We start from the raw sequence: 17348 nt of genomic DNA on the forward strand, positions 1-17348 counted from the left end.
GATCAGAATGACACATGAAGACTTCCTTAGCCTTTTGTGGCTGTGTTTAAATGATAAACACAACCTGAGCATCACAATCAGGATTAAACAACCAGCATAATGTTTTTTTAAGAGATATTGGGATAAAAAGGATCAGCCAGCTGTGGCTCAGGAGGTAGAACAGGCTGTCTAATAATCAGAAGGTTAGTGGTTTGATCCCTGCCTCTTTAACTCTGCATGTCAAAGCTGCTAGATACTCACACATATGCTTTATTCAAATAAAATGAAACTTTAAAGATTCAAGTTGTTAAAATCATACGAGCAAGCATCACATTCATTAATAGATCTACATATGCTGGGGCTTTACACCTCATCAATAATGTTAACGCCGTCACTGCTGGGACTCCCGGGAGAGGTACGAGTGTCGAGCATGTGGACTGTGCATATGTTTTTAGTCCACAGTGAATTTTATTTTATTAAATAGAAACACTTCTAAGCAGCAAATAGGCCCATATTTCCAGCAAATGATGCTCCAAATTGTCTCTGCGTCCACAAAATCAGCTTCACAAAGTACAGTTGCTATTTTGTTTATCGCTCCAGGGGAAAGTCGGTCGCATACAGAAATCCACTTACTGTCTTAGATCATATAAGCAGTATAGCTGAATTATGTTTAAGGGCAGATTTTCACTTCAAGTCTAAAAAAAAGTGTTTTCAGGGCAGGCTTAGTTAAATGGATTATGATAGACTTAAGTGCAACTCAAGTAAGTGAAAAAGTTTGTTGAAGAAAAACTTGGTAGAGAGGCAGAAGAAGTACTTTGTCCATAGAAAGTTCATCTGTTTTCAAAATAAACAGAGGCATGGATTTAGTCACAGCGCCCGAGGTCTGTACTTGTAGCTATAAATTGGTTTCGTCTTAACAGCCTCAGTGTTACAACATGCTTGAAATTTCACTGAAATTATGCTAATCTGCACTGCAGTTATTTTTATATGAATAAATTAGCATGACTAACTTGTAGCACCACTTTGTTTTTCTCACTAAAACTTGTATATGTGTTCAAAGGACGAAGGCAAGACATTTGTGCCGCTTTATTCCAGTCTGCTTGTCACCAATAAAGTTTTTCTGTCTTCCCAAATTCATCATTGCATCAAAGATCTCAAAAACAATGTGTCCTACCACTACAAAGTGGCCTCAGAACCACTGAGAACACCTCCAGCTTCGAGCTTCTCCCTGTTGTTAGATTGCTGCGATATAGAGCTGTGTGGGAAACGCTGCCATTTCCTGACACCGTCTCAACATTACATTCACAGTCTCACAGCCCACCCACTGCTCACAGTCTGTGGCTGGAAAGCTGCGTTTACAGGCCGAGATGAGTGTAGAGGATCCTGGGGGAAGGGTCTGTAAGTCTAGCAGACATTCAAAGAAGTGACCACAAGCACAGAGCCAAACCGACAGACGCTGATGATCAGCAGAGAGCGTGCCTGTAGATCAAAATAAAAAGATTGCTATGCCTGTGGGCCAGCAGTCGTTTTGTTTCGGCTTACTGCACATTTGGTCTTTTTTTCCCCCTTTAAGCATCAAACAGCAGAATTCCTCTTTACAGACTTCAATAACTGGTGTCAGTAAATCCAACATTGTGATGTCTTCTATGTTCTTTTTCTTCTGTGTGAATAAATACAGATGAACATCTAAAATGGTAGATTGTATGAAATTTGAAAGCAAAAGAGAATGTCTGTATTGTCCTACCTGCGTACACTATATTGTTCTCGAGGGAAGGAAGCGATCAATAAAGGAAAAATAAACAAAGAATAAAATACAGTTTTTATGTTAGCGTGCCATACACAAGTAGTGCATGTGTTCAGCAGCATAAATGTGTTTTACATAATCACATTGTGGCATCAGCTTTACTTTTAGAGTTAACAGGAAAATACCTATAATCAAACTCATTACATGGGGTTATAAGGACTTGGTTTAAGGCTTGGGGAGTGTTATTTTTAGGTTATTGTTAGCATCAGGGAACTACTTATGGATAGGCTAAGTCTCCCGAATATGACTGTAAGTTAGTGTAATGTCCTGAAATGATGGAACCATGAGTGTGTGTGTGTGTGTGTGTGTGTGTGTGTGTGTGTGTGTGTGTGTGTGTGTGTGTGTGTGTGTGTGTGTGTGTGTGTGTGTGTTGCCTATAGCAGACTAGCTCTCTCTTGGACTCGATGAGTGTGACAGTGGCTTCTTCAGAGTGGCTGATTGGCTCCTGGTGAATAAGCCACTCATGGGGTTTCTGTGTAAATGGCGTACTAGAAGCAGATGTGTGTCATTTTTGTAATATAACCAACACTAGCTTACTTGGCAGATGTGTGATTATTTCCACTGTTGAGATAAGGCATTCGTCTCCTGCTTTATAATGAGGTTACACTTGGCATGTAAGGAGGCTTCAGTCAAATCCAGAGTTGGTGGAAACTCTCACCCAGTTTGAGTAGTGTGTGTGTGTATGTTACTGACAGTTTTTATTTGCTTTCTGGTTCCAAATAACAATTTGGAAAAAAGGTGCAGGAATAATAATTGAGAGGATTCATAGTTTAATAGAATTTACATGTGTACAGTTGTTTCAATGATTCAGTTTTTCAACCTCTAACTTTACAACAGCTTTTGTGAGTTTACATTTTTCTGTCATTTTGCATTGGTGCTATTCCAGCTTTTACAATAAATAAATACACACATTCTCTTCCATTATTGTTTTTGGGCTACAGTGTGAGTATTGTAACTCAACAGTAATATTCCACAATGGTGCACCATGATTGAGCAATTGATGGTTGTTATGTACAGCAGATTTGCTTCCAAGCCCTACGCACAGGGTTTGTTTGAAAGGATTGAGACATTTAGAAAAGAAAGAACGGTCTTTACTCTCTGAAATGAAAATGAGCTAACCGTGGGCTCTCTGAAGAAGTCACTCCCTGTATGGGTTTTTGGAGTTAATCTAGTCTATAGATAGTCTGTGGGAGCTGCACAGTTCATTACGTGTGTGTGCGCATGATAAAACCAAAACCCATTTGTGTCTTCATCGCCGTAATAACAGTAACACCAGTGATAGTGACAAAACTACTCCCCTTCATTTGTATTTTGCAGGACATTGAACATGAGTATAAATATAGGACACCGTTTTATGTGATGCAACCGTCTTTACATACACATTAATGTTTTTGTAGTAGAAGCTATTTTCACCATTCTTTTGGGTAACTCCTGACGTTGCATCTAATTTAAGTCTCAGTTTTATAACGCTACTTTGTTGAAGGCTAATACCATTTGTGTCTCCCTTTGGTTTCCCTCAAGGGTCCTCTGTTTGTAAAGAACATGTAGGTGGGTGGAAAGATAGTTTTGCTACACAAGAGCGGTGATTCTCAGAAACTGGGTGAATGGATTTCTTGTATACCTGGGCCCAGAAATCAATATGTATTGACTATGTTTTGACTGCCAAAGCCTTTTGTTTGTATGACTTGATTTTATTTTATTGTCTTTTTCTCTTTATAGTAAAAGTGAGTGATTCTTCGGGGACTTTTCATTGTTAGTGGACTGAATCCTCAATAAGTATTAGACAGACAGGCAGATAGTAGACAGGTCAAGTCATAAAGTGGAACACATGTAACACACTTTGCAGTTTTGTAAACTATACTCTTAATAAGAGCCAACAAAAAAAAGCAAAAAGCACAAAAAATGTACATACCTTTCTGGTTGGCTTTTATTGAGTCTATACTTTGTTGTGTGTGTGTGTGTTGTGGGTGTGTGTCGGCATGCTTTCACAAAGAGGGAAACCCGGCCAAAGATGAGCCTTGTACTTCAAATGTCTATTTCCTTGGGTATCCTGCTGTCTCTTCATTCCTGGAGGAGCTGACCCTATCTCGCCTCTGTCAGAGGGCAGTTTGGATAACAAGCTGGGGAAACAAGCTAGAATCAAGGTGTTTAGGAGCACTTTTTCTGTGCCTCTGACACCAGTATTTTACTTAGCCTTTAAGGTGGAGTTGCCTGCGTGGTAGATCAAACTGACAGCTGTTTTTCCTCAGGTTTATTGAATACATAGAATAGCGCTAGACGCTAGATATTTTTGGCCCCTTTTTATACTATACATATTTAGCACCATGGCCTGAAATCAAATAATTGTGATACCTCACCTCGTCCATATGTCTTCAGTGAGCAATCACTTCTGCAGATCCTTTGAAATTAAAATGCCTGTAGAAATATATTTTGAGTAAAATGACCTGTCCTTGTTAGCAAGCTGGTGCTTCGCCAGCAAAATTACAGCACAGCATAACATTGCTGTTAAAACAAAACATAATTGCACAGAATGCCTTGAGGAAGGTGAAGCTATGTAAAATGGTCAGACAAGTGGCCTGAAGTGCTGTAAGAGAAACATAACCTTCTAGTGTTTCATGTCACTTTGGCAGTTCTCTATGTCACTTTTTACAAGCATTACTCACAAAGTTAAAAAAAATACATTTGGTATTTGAATCAGTACAGACAGTACAAAACAAATTGTGCATTAAATAAAACTGAAGTTACAACTTAAAACATAGTAAATACATAAAAAGCTGAAGAATCTACAAAATCTGCCGATCTTCAGGGGCATCCACACAGGACACGATGCACAGTGACATTCTTCAACTTCATGTGACAACAGGAGAAATACCTGCTGTTGTGAAGCTGGCAGGTCCCGAGTTAAACTTTTCTCAACCTGCAGATGAATAACTGAAGCGACTACCAATGAGTGGGAAGGATGCTGCTGATTGATATAAGACAAGGTGGTAAATACATCAGAGGGTTACCAGGGTAACTGAAGCCTGGAAGATCTGCTGGTGACCTAAAGTTGGTTACATTTAACAGTACTCATAGAGCATTTCACTGCTTTAAAAGCTCAGGATGGGTTTGTCAGGGTCTGTATTTTCTTAACTTACTACATTGAAATTAAATGAGAAAATGTCAAGAAGGAAACAGAACTACAAAAAAAAAAACAGCCTTGGAAATGCGATCTGTGGATGTTATGAAAAGAAACAGGTGAAAAATAATGAGACGAGTAAATCTGCAAAGGTGTTTGGGCATTTCTATTTTCTTTGTTTCCAGCGCTGTGCACGCATTCACCTGGTTTATCGTTCCTGTAGAGGAGTTGTTAGTGAACGAGCTGTTACCAGACCTAATTGTGTGAGGCCCCCTCAGTCAGTTGAGCTGCGTTGGCGCCTCCTGGCCTCTGCAGTAAAGATGGGCCATGTTGGCGGTTGGCCAAAGCATAAATAGAGATGCAATTCCAAATCCCAGATGGCGAAAATAGTCAGACTCCATTCTACCCAGGGCTTTTGGCTGCCAGTGCCAGCCCAAACAAAACACTGATAAATGTTGTGCTTGACTAGAGCTGCATTATTTCAGGATGGTCAGTGTGGGCCCAATCAGTGTCAGTGTTATTTTCCTGCAGGTGGAGTTCATTCAGTGTGACACATAAAAGATATTACGTTCATGGTCATGAGAATGTGGAGCATGTAAACCATAACGTGGCGATATTGTGATGTATTTCTTTTTGATGATGTTAAATGAATAAATTACAGTGGTAGTGTTTTTTTAGTAAAGCAATCATGGTTGTGTTAGAGACAGAAAAATGTCATTTCAATTCAAATAAGTCAAAAATATTAGTGTCAAATTTCTCTCTGCTGACAGCACTTATTCATAAAGGTGCAAGTGCCATTCACTATTTTATAAATGCTTTCATTTCACCCAGGTAGATGTTGGTCATTCACTGGACTTTTTTCTATTTTACAATGTAAAAAAAAACAAAGAATGATTAAGTAAGAAAGTAAGTTAAAAAAAATCACTGTTATAACAATATTATATCCAAGGTCCTCAGTTCATTAATTCTGCTTCTTCTACCAATTGTTTTCCTTAGAGAGTGGCACAACATTTAGAACAGGCATGATTCCCAGATGAGTTTGGTAATCGTCTAAACTTTTTCTCTTCATCCACCATGAGCTTGGCATGTTTTATTTTTCAAATATCACAATAACTAATAACTGAGAAATTTGCCAGAAACAGTCATGTTTCTATCTAAAGTAATAGTGATGATGATGATGATGATGATGATAACAATAATAACAATAATAATAATAATAATAATAATAATCCATGATTAATCTTAAAACAAAAAGCAAAGAAAATAAGAAATGTGTATTTGCATTCAAGGAGCCAAGTGGGGTAATGACAATAGTAATAACATCACCGGTGTACAGGGAGGGTACATGGGATATAGGATGTTGTGCCACTACCACGAGGAAAACAGGACTTGATCTGACACGCACCAAGAAATTGGTGTCGTGTAGGACAGCAGAATGGACCTGACATTTGAAAAAGAAGGACGACCAAATTTTAGATAGCGACAGAGATGGTTGAAATATAGTTTTAATGCCTGCAGTGAGATAAAGATAAAGATAAAGTTGGGTAATACAATGCTGCTGAATTCTTTGAAAGTAGCACATAAGAGATACATTTTGACCTTGAATCAGCTTATTCAGCAAAGAGGAAGAAATTACTTTTTCATTTCTGAACACTTCTTAGTTAGATATATATGTAAAAAATCTGAGATGTGTTAAATGCGACTATGCAAAGCTAAATTTGTCAGCTAATGGGGAATATATATGCTCAAAGCCTCTGGATGTCTAGTATCTCAATGAGCCGAAGGGCCTCAATGCACTAATAATTTTATGGCCAAGGCCTTACTCGGTTTGTGCTGTCCATTCTTATATTCTGGGTGAGATGGCTTATACATGAGCGCACTGTAGGAATATGAAAATTTGCAATTTTCTATTATAAAAAGAGAAATCCTGTTTTTTAGTGGCTTAACACTTTGTTTTCCTCACCTTCATAGCAACAGTGCTCACAAGCACTGTCAGGAGAGGGGCAGCCAATTAAAACAACAGATAGGGAGCTCAAAGGGAGAGGAGTTGTTTCAGACAGGATGAACTGAGTGGCAGTTGGTAATCACTCAAAGCTACTCCAGTGGAGCTGGAAATCAGCACAGTAATTTGTCTTTATATCTTAAAGAATTGAGGTTGTCAGTGATGTTAAAAAGAGGGTTTGGCTAACGGACATTGTCATTGACCATCGTTGTTCACTGACTGTCAGATGTGACAGCCATTGCTAAAGAAACTGAAAAATTGCTTCACCACAATAAGGCAAGCCTATGTCAGGATTTTGAATTGTTGTTTTCATTCAGTTTAAGTTGCTTGCCCTCAGCTTGGTTAGTCTTACCCGTGTTTTCTTCCGCACCTTTTGTCTATCTGGTTATGACATCCTTGTGTCCAGTCAGTGTGTCATTCACCCCAGGGGCCCCAACTTCAACTTTACTGTGAGGTTGTCCTGTTTGACAAGCTTTTCAATATTTTTACGTCTTTTTCCCCTAGTGTTACTTTTGGTGATTTTTCGGTCAGTTTGTAGACTTCACCTTCTGCCTGCTCCCCATCTGGATTGTTTGTCTTGCTGCCTGTGCACCTGTGAATTGTTACCGCTGGTTATGATTTTTGATTTTTTTAAGGACATTCTGTGTTGTTGTACTAGCTTTAGGTTTAGAAATACACTGTGGACAAAAGGATTGGGCACCCACAGGAGCTTGGATAGCCAATGATTCTAAACCCATAGCCAATAATATAGAGTCGATGTTGGACAAGAGCGCCTAGCTCACAGTCTCATTACTAGTTTATCACATTTTTTTATGGGGTGGAGGTTAGGGCTCCGTATTCAGTAGCCAAGTTCTACACCAAACTCATCCAACCACACTTTTATGTACTTTGCTTTGCGCACTGGGGCACAGTCATGCTCAAACAGAAAAGGGCTTTACCCAAACTGTTCCCACAAAGTTGAAAGCTTGAGATTGTCCAAAATGCTGTGGTAAGCTGAAGAATTAAGATTTCCTTTCACTGGAACTAAGGGGCTCCAGGCCAACCTTAGAAAAACATCCCAATAGGATTATCTCTAATACATCAAATTTTACAGTCTGCACAATGCAGTCAGGCAAATAATGTTTCCCTGGCATTCACCAAACCCAGACTTGTCTTTTAGACTGATGGCTAGAGAAACATGAATTGTCACTCCACAAAACACATTTCCACTGGTCCAAAGTCCACTGGTGGCAGGCTTTACACCAGACCATCTGACATAAGGTGATGTAAGGCTCACATACAGCTGCTCAGCCATGGAAAACTATACAACGAAGCTCCCAGCTGATGTTAATCCCAAAGGATCTCCAAAAGTTGAATCTGTTCATCTGGACGTAGCGTTTTGTGGGAGAAACGTTTCGTCACTCATCCAAGTGACTTCTTCAGTCTCAGCTGACTGCAGGTTTCCCCAAACCTTATAAACAGTACATTTGCATAATGACTGAAACCAGCCCACTGAAGGAACAATGGGCTGTGAGGTCAGTTCCTTAATCATAATTATGCAAATTCCCATGACCATTGATCAACAATCACTGACCAAAACCCACTGATCAAAGAACACTGATCAATGGCCATGAGTACCATTCACAGAGAGTTGGGGAATGGCTGCAATCACAGCGTTGTAAGATGGCGAAAGATGTACCCTTAGGCCGCCTCCTCGATTCAGAGACGGTCTTTCCCTTTTCACGTAAATGGCCTCCTTGACTCCGCGCTCAAACCAGCGTTCCTCCCTGACCAGGATGTGTACATCCTCATTGTTGAAAGAGTGTCCACTGGCCTGTAGGTGTAAATAAACTGCGGATCGGGTCCAAAGGAGGTTTGGAACTCTGCACTTATTGAGTCAGCAGAGCGTTAACCACTTTTACCAACATTTCCTCTCACCACTTGGTGACCGTCATCTGTAACTTTACGTGGTCTGACACTGTGTGGTTGAGCTACAGTCGTTCTTAAATGTTTCCACTTTGCAATAATGCCACACACAGCCTTTATTTATGTATTAATTTATATTTTACATGGAGAGAAATTGGCCGTTGTTTTATTGATTTTGAAGAAATCAATAATACATCTTTTATAAACAGTAAAACTGAGTATGAGTAGTCCAGTTAGGTAGATATCACCAGTTCCCACTTCATTTTTATTTGTTCTGTATTAAGAGCTTTTGTAGTATTTTTTTGTGACCTTGTATGTAGATATAAGAGCAGAAAGTAGCCTTGTAAGAGTAGATGTCTCTTCTGATTTTCCCTCTTTGCCCATCATCTCCTTTTACCTTTTCCGTTCATGTCATTTAAGCATTCTAGCAAGTGTACCTGGGTAACATTAAGGAGCTTGTGGATCAGACTCTTTTGTTCCAAATTTCATCAGTATTCCCTTCACACATCTGCTGTGGAGGCTCCATCTGTAAGCTTAAAATGACACTTAAGGCCTTACTCTGAGTGTCATTCTTCCTCCAGGCTGAGGGCTCTTCACATTCTGCACATCCCAGCTTCGTCAGAGCCCCCCCAGTCTGCATATCTTCAAAATGATGAGTGTTTTGCTTCTCAGATACTTAAACCTCTGCAGTGCATCCTAAGACACCTTTTCAAGGGCTTCTGGAGTGCTGCTGTGAATAACTTCTCAGTAGGCTAATCCCACTTCAAAAAGCATGTCCTTGGAATACACTATTCTTAATCCTGCATTCACAGCTTCATGCATCATCATCTCCCCTGACACATACGCCACATGTGCACCACTGTGAAAACAAGCTGGGATGAGATGAGAAGTTTTTTAGTCATCAATAAAATCGGTATGCTGCTGAGAATTGAATAACAGAATCTCAACTATATTACTGTGACTACACATTTCACAGATGCATCGGATGAAGTTTCTCTTTTAACTGATTGACTGACTTCATCAGACCCTTAATAGAAATTCTGTCTTTTGTGGTGATAGTCACTTCACATGGGTAAGGAAAGGATAGACTGACAGCACAGACTGACAGTGGAGACAGGCACTTCCTTGTTCTGTCTTCTATCGCTGACTCTACTTGGAGAGACAGGGCTTGTCTTTGCTTCATGTAGCATGGACTAGACACATTTCACCAGACTGGGACTTTGCAAACCCAACATCCAAAGATGATGGTCCATATACAAAGATGCATTTCTGGAGACCTGTTGGCACAAAAGGATCAGAGAAGTTTCCACCAAAAATTCACAAAAAGAAAAAGTTCTACATAACTGCTGTATTTACAATATGTGCATAAATGTATAATGTTTCTGAGTAAATACTAAAGCTTATTTAATCAATACCACTAGGTTGAAATGCAGGCAGAAAAATAATATCATGCATTTAGATTTTATAATTGGCATAACAACTAAGCCTTAAATCTGCACTTAAAGCTAACTCTGGTGTATTTTTTCCACTGAGATATGAGCAGATGCATAACATTAAAACTACCGTGTGGGAGATGGAATACATGTATTTTCACAAAAGAAGTAAGCAAGACCATTGCACACCAGTCACAAAGGGGTGCCGGAGAGCAGCATGAGATATGATGTTCTTATCAAAACTGAAGCAGTGCTGTGCTTCTAGCTTGACCTGTGTCGTATATAATATCACATTTAGTACCTTTGCCACTGAATGATAACATAATCTACTGTTGCTGCTGTATGTTCTTTAGTTGAAAGAACTGAAAACTATAAATAATCATCATCAGACATGAAATTCTTGTTCTTGTAACTTCCTTAATGGTACATAGCCTCTTAACTAAAGACATTAGTATTTTACTACACTGGTTATAGGCATGTTTTTTGGGGGGTTTCTTTGTTTTTTTCACCCATTGATTACAATCTATTTTCAGTATCAGATCAAACATTTACAGCGCCGCTATGAATCACAAGATATCAGCAGCAGCCTGTCCCAGAGGAACTCTAACCACTATTACGAATAGCATGATTATTTCCAAGAAAGTATGGGTGTCCAAGGTCAGGGGTTAATTATGTGGCAGGCATAAACAACCGGTGATCCACTTAATTGCTGTCGATCACGGACCATAGAGGTCAGACCACTGCTCCATTCTTAGAGTTGCCTAGAGGATCAGCTTGCTTACCAAATACTTTTGCATTTGCTGGCTCAGTAACACAAAACAGATAAGATGAGATGAATCTTCCCCAGGGGAAATTTTTTATGTAAACTAAATTACCGTATGTCCAGATGCAAAGACGTAACACTGTGAAACAACTCCTTATGAAAACAAAGTCTTGACTAACCTCCAGTTCTGTGGCTTACAGTGGCTTGGCAGGGGCATAAAAGAAGGCTTTACCCAGTCTTGCCCAACATCTGACTGTAATTTAATGAAGGAAGTGGGTGTGATGTAGGGGCAATACTACTGGGACATTACCTTTCATTCAGCTAATTAAGTTAGGGGGCTTAACAAGTTAGAGAGGATTAAAGGCTTTTAGCAGGCGTTTATTTCAATCATTTATGTGATTTAAGTTGTTGTTTGGGCTGTTTGGACATACTGATGCCATAGCCTCTAGATACAGCCCAATGGAAACTAGAAGCGTATTTAAATATAATTCTGCTGCACAAATTAAGCTTCCCATGGACCGTATTAAGCAAAACACCAGATCATGGGTGGTGAATAGCGCTTTAGAAATCCTAATTTTCAAGATGTGACCCATATTTTTACTATTAAATACACTTGAAAGCAGATTTGTTGGTCTGTTTAGTTATGGTGAATGGCTGTACTAGGTGTAGATGAAGAGTCCAGTAGAGCCCAGAGTTTGGGTGAACTGTACAGGCCTGTTCCTGCTCCCTGGACACACCATAGCCAGTTTAATACTTGGAGCCAGTCTTATTTCCTGACACACAGAACTACTCATCGCTCTTCATATTGTCTGGCTTTTTTTTTTTTCAGGGACCAAGATGTTCCAGTGAATTGACAACAGCATGATGATGGTGTGACCAAAGACCAAGGAATTTTATTTATTTTTTTTATTTTACTTTTTGGAGATGCAATAATGATGAAATTTTGACAAATCAGAAATATCAAATTTAAAGAGACACAAATAAATGTATTGAGTTTACATGGTGAGCAATATGAATGAACAGTAAATGGATAAATTACCGGGGAGTACCATTCATAGGTAGAGTCTTAGCTGAATCAGTCTTGTGCAGGCTCTATAGAAACATTACAAGCTTCATTGGTCTGGCTGGACAGTCAGTATACTGGTTCACATTTAATTGCCTAAAAATAGAAAACAATTAATGACATCTTTAAATGTCAGCTGGGATTGGTTCCAGGCCCCTACAATACAGATCTCAATAAAAAAATGGATGTATAGAGGATGGATGGATTCTTTTTTTTCAATCCACATTTAAGTTAGAAATTCATCCTCATGCTAGTTTGCTAAATTGTTCGTATTACAAAATTCAGGCCTTAATGACAAATTTAAAATGTAGAATTGTGGACTTTGACTGATTGTGAGTGATAAACCACCACGTGACTCTGTTCAATTCATGTAAATCAAGTTTATTTATTGGCACCTTATTTATTTATTTATTTCTTTGATCGCTTCCTGTTTTGCTTTCATAATAATTTCCTCTCTTCTCCAGTTTCTACCAGTTGGATTAACTGCACCCCCCAAAGTAATCCCCTTTCTCCCACCTGATTTACTGGCAAGTCTCACTTTCCCCACGCTAATCTCCTAGGAGCTGATGGCCTCTCATAAAAGGAAAGCAAATCGCAAAGATGGACTAGCTGTGTTTTCCTCTCTCTGTGGATTGTTGTGCTCTAGGCTATTTGAGTGGCCTAGCCATTTGGCTTACCTCTATAATTGAACCTACTGGTGGCAACAGGCTATGTACTTGTAGCAACAGCATCACATTTCTAAGTGGTGTGATTGCAGTTGTGAAATAACCGTGGATGTGGATTGTGCCTGTGTGCACACTGATCTTTTCAGGGTATGCTGTTCAAGACCTTGTGGGCTACTCAAGCAACATTTGTGCTATATATTTTGAGTTTTTCATAAAATTTAAAATTTTTTATTAGATCCAGAATCAGTCAATTAAGCATTCAGTTAATGCAGTGATTATACAGTAAAATAACATTTCTGTAACTGGTAATAGAGACTGAACTTAAAAAAGGAGACATCATTTGGTAGAAAAAAAATCTGATAAAGAGATGAAAACAGATGAAAACAGATGAGCATGCAAAATTTAGATATTTTTGGTGGTTATCGTGTGATAAGAAATGACATCAAACAGAATCCCTTATGTAGTGAGCGAATGGCTGAATGGCGAATGGAGACACGGGAAGAGACCCGCTGAATAACCTGGATGAAGCTGGGATGGGGAGGAGGAGGGATACATGACAGACAGCATGAGAGGCAAAGTGACAGTGACAGACAATTCATTTAAAGAACAGAGACTGGAGACTTGATTGGCTCACGGAACAGAGACAGATCGGTCACTGGATGAGACTACCAATGTCAAAATTTCAAAATGAATGGATTTGACAGCAAGTGAAAACCAATCACAAAAAAACAGAGCAGCGAATAGAGCTTATAGCGCCATAAACCCCCCCAAAAAACTTTAGTTTAATGTGATATGAAAGGGGTAACTGTTTCCTCAGTGGGTAATAATCATAATAATCATAATAAGTTTTGGTATTTTTGTAATTGTCAAAACTGCTTAAAATTGCTGTTTTTTGATTATCTTCATTTAAACAAATAAAAGCTGACTTGCTTTTGGAGGTTTGGGATAATTTTAATGTGATTATACAACCTGAGTGACTACAGTTTAAATAAAACATATTCCACTTTCACTTCATTTACCTTCTCTAACCAAAGTTTCATTCTGACAAGCATGTTTTTGCTCATGTTTTGCTAATAATGTGTTGTCAGGGTGAGAGTAGATTTGTGTAAAGCTTGACGAATCTGTCTTTGACTATTCAGATATCCCTTTGTTGGTTTGGCATGTGTTTTTCACTTGTGAGATGTGGATATTCGTTTTTCCAAAATGTGGAAATAATTACCATCTCAGCTTGGGCGAATGACATCCCTCTCGCTCACAGCAGTGATCTTCACACTTCAGTTCACCTCATTGCTGCCAACTTAGCGACTTTGTTGCTAAATTTATCAGCTTTTCATGCCCTTTTACATACTTTTTTGTTGTTTTGTTTTATGTGCACAGAAAAACAGTCGCCACTACAGCTCTGGGAGACCAATGTGTTGCTCTTCTGCCACAAGCACACCTCGTTCTTCTGATCTGATCTGTTGAAGAAATTGCAGAGAAGCAAGTAGCAGGGCCTGTTTGTGTTGCTCCCCTACTGCCATAATCAGACTGTCCTATACTACGCTTATCAAAGCACAGTTAAAAAAATGACAGTTACACAAATCAGCTACTGTGAAGTACAATAACACCTAATTACTGTACTGTTTGTATCTGATTGTAGCAAGCAATTTGGAGGTTAAAACACAGACATACAAAGATTTAGGCTATCTAACCTTGACCAACATTTATGCTAGTACTACAAAATAAATCAAATGTTTTTTGTTGTTCAAAGTGATTGCTTATTTAAAGTGGACCAATTATGAACATATTACAGCTGGAACAGGCTCTCAGCTCGCCCCACAACCCTAAGATGGAGAAGTTGTTGAGAAAACAGATAGACCTCATTACTCTACCCCCTCTTCTCTTACTAAGTGTATTTTTTGTGATTGCAAAAGTGTCATGAAGTTGTTATTGTCTCTTTGTTGTCTCTTTGGTTGTTTGTGCTTTTTTTCCCTGTTCAGATTTTAACCCAGGCTCTGACTTAGCATTCAGTACATCTCTTCAGTCGTCTCACAGTTGAAGACTCTAGTGCGTTCACCCCAGTGGACAATGAAAAAGATGTAATCATGATGTAATTTTGGAGGAATGGGACCGTGCTGCAACTGCAAACTGAAGTTTTAATGGCTTTGTATTAAAATGGCTCAATTTTTTTTTTTTCTAAAGCAGCGAAAAACAGCCAAGCATAGACGTGCACAGACGATCACAAACCGCCTCTGTAATGATTAAATACAAAACTAAAAGGATACAAAATTGTCATGTGGCTGCCAGAGATGGAGCTGACGGGCTAGGTCTGTAACACAAATGTTTCTTTTTTTGAAACATATTCAGTGTATTTTACATTATAATCAAATATAAGTGAACCCTGCTGTTTAGATTTGACTACATATGGTTCAGCAATTCTGTGTGTTGTTGTAGTCTGTTCTTCAAGATGAGGATTTTTGCTCCGACTGTGAAAATGTGCACTTATTGTTGTCCTCTGTAAAGCACACGCTGGCTAAGTATTTATATATGACTGATGCATTGAACTCTGCAGGTTAGGTTACATTGCATTTGAAATATCTGTATTTTGGTTCACAGCAGCCAGCCAATTGACAAATAGCAGAGCTTCAGTAACATTATCTGTATCTGAAGTGAGATAACTGTTACATTACAGCTGTCTAAAAATAAATAAAAAAAAGGAACACAATGTGAGATTGTGCTGAAGATTATATCTAATTTTAAATGTCCGGAAGAAGACCGACACACAGGCAAACGTCCTCCTCCTGCATACCAGATAAAGGAAAACGGTGTTTTTGTTACGGTGTGTTTAATCTGCAAAACTTTATTATGTTTTGGGAAATGCTTTACCGCTCAGTTTCATCAAATATCATTTTACCCAAATACGGTTGTCTTGCAGGTTGCCTATAAATTACTGAGCGATAACAAAACATTTCTCAAATCTTTCTCTCTGTGCGTCTGTTATTTCGCTCCGTTTATTTATTTGTTCTGCTCGACTGCAGATTAAAGACGTTCCTGCTTCTAGTCACACCACCACATTGACCATTATGCACGAAGACCTGACTATATTCCTCCTGAGCGTCCAACATTCCCCCTGAAAAAAAAGATGTATTTTGAGATAATAAAAGTGACTCGCACTATTGTGTATGCTACAGATAAAATCTTAAAGCGATGAAGCACCATAACAGACTTACTTTAATCATGTTTCACTTTCTTAAGCTTCCCAAATCTCAAGCCTTGTTACATATTCATGAAGCCAAAATGTACCTAAAACTCGCAGACAGCCCAGGGTATGTGTTAGAGGATTAAAAGTCTTGTAGCAGCCATAGGCAAGTTTGGAAGTCAAATCATTAGAAATTTGTTAAAAATTGTTCAAAAGTTCACCACTTTTCCTCTCGCTGCTTCAAAATCATCCCCGTAATTTCTTGCTGTTAACTCTACCTGTAACAGAACAGAGTGCAAATGGGGTGTAATGGGTGGGGTTGGAGTTCTGTCACCTTCGATAACCAGTTTGATGAATCAGTCAAAGGAAATCTGTTTCGGAGCGCAATTACAGAGCAAAGGTGATAATGTATTCTGCTCTCCTGTTTCTGTGATACTTGAATGAAGAGACAGAGGATAACAAGCACGCTGGAAAAAGCTTCTGTCAGTGGTGCAAAATTGTGTGTCATCGCCGTCTTCCACTTTAGTGTAGGTATTTTATAGCACCATAGATATACAGGAGTTCAGCTGCAGTTATTCTGACTGAGAAAATATCATAACATTGTTAAATGCGATAAATTTGATGCTTTCTAAGTGAAAGTTTGTCTGTAAAGCAGTGGCCCACACAAGTCTGCCCTTGTGCTGAACTTTTGATATTGTAAGACAACGACAACAATTTTTATTCCTAAAAGACAAATTTTGTATATATGGAAATATTAGTTATTCAGTTAAATTCAGACGACTCCTCGAGTTATTGAATAATGCATAAAGGATGATCTGAATCCACCATTGGAATAAAGAAAATAATGTAACCAAGTTACCAAGTATTTATTGATTTATTTTTTTTAGTACATTCAACATTTTATTTTCAGTTCAAATTCAGCAATTCAAAGTTACTTTATTGGCATGGCAGTTCTTAAATAAACACACATAATTAATATATAATTATATGCATATGTGTATGTGTGGAAGATGTGCCTTGTCCTTCTCCTTTGAAATGTCTATTTAAATTTGGAATTGGTTAAAGTAAGTGTTCCTTACCTCACTAAATATTTTTGCTGTAGGAGGAAATACATCTCTGTTTCTGTTTCAACCTCACCTGTCAAACAGTGATCACATGTCAGGCTTTCTTTATGTCGCCATGCCTTGTTGTGTCTTTCTTGTTTGATTGCCAGTTTGTGTTCACTGAGTTTATCCTGGCTTAGGATCTGTCTCTGCTTTCTGTCTCTGACAGTTAGGAGATATTCTGCCAATTCATAGTCTTTGTTTAGCACTAAATAAAACATGTGAGTCTGCTTTGGGTTTTAGTTTCTTCTTTCCAGTGTTTCAGATAGTTATCTTTGCATTGTTTTGATTTAGTTCACTCTGATTGGTGTTTGGAAAGCAGTGTTGTGAGACTG

General features: G+C 38.6%; 1 protein-coding gene across 3 annotated transcripts in view; it reads left to right on the top strand.

The window, feature by feature from the left end:
- edil3a (EGF-like repeats and discoidin I-like domains 3a) overlaps positions 1–17348 on the top strand; it is a 125498-nt gene that overhangs the window by 46617 nt on the left and 61533 nt on the right. The gene's annotated exons all lie outside the window — the stretch shown is intronic.

The sequence above is a fragment of the Oreochromis niloticus genome, linkage group LG12 (genome assembly GCF_001858045.2).
Source record: "Oreochromis niloticus isolate F11D_XX linkage group LG12, O_niloticus_UMD_NMBU, whole genome shotgun sequence".
Taxonomy (NCBI): Eukaryota; Metazoa; Chordata; class Actinopteri; order Cichliformes; family Cichlidae; genus Oreochromis; species Oreochromis niloticus.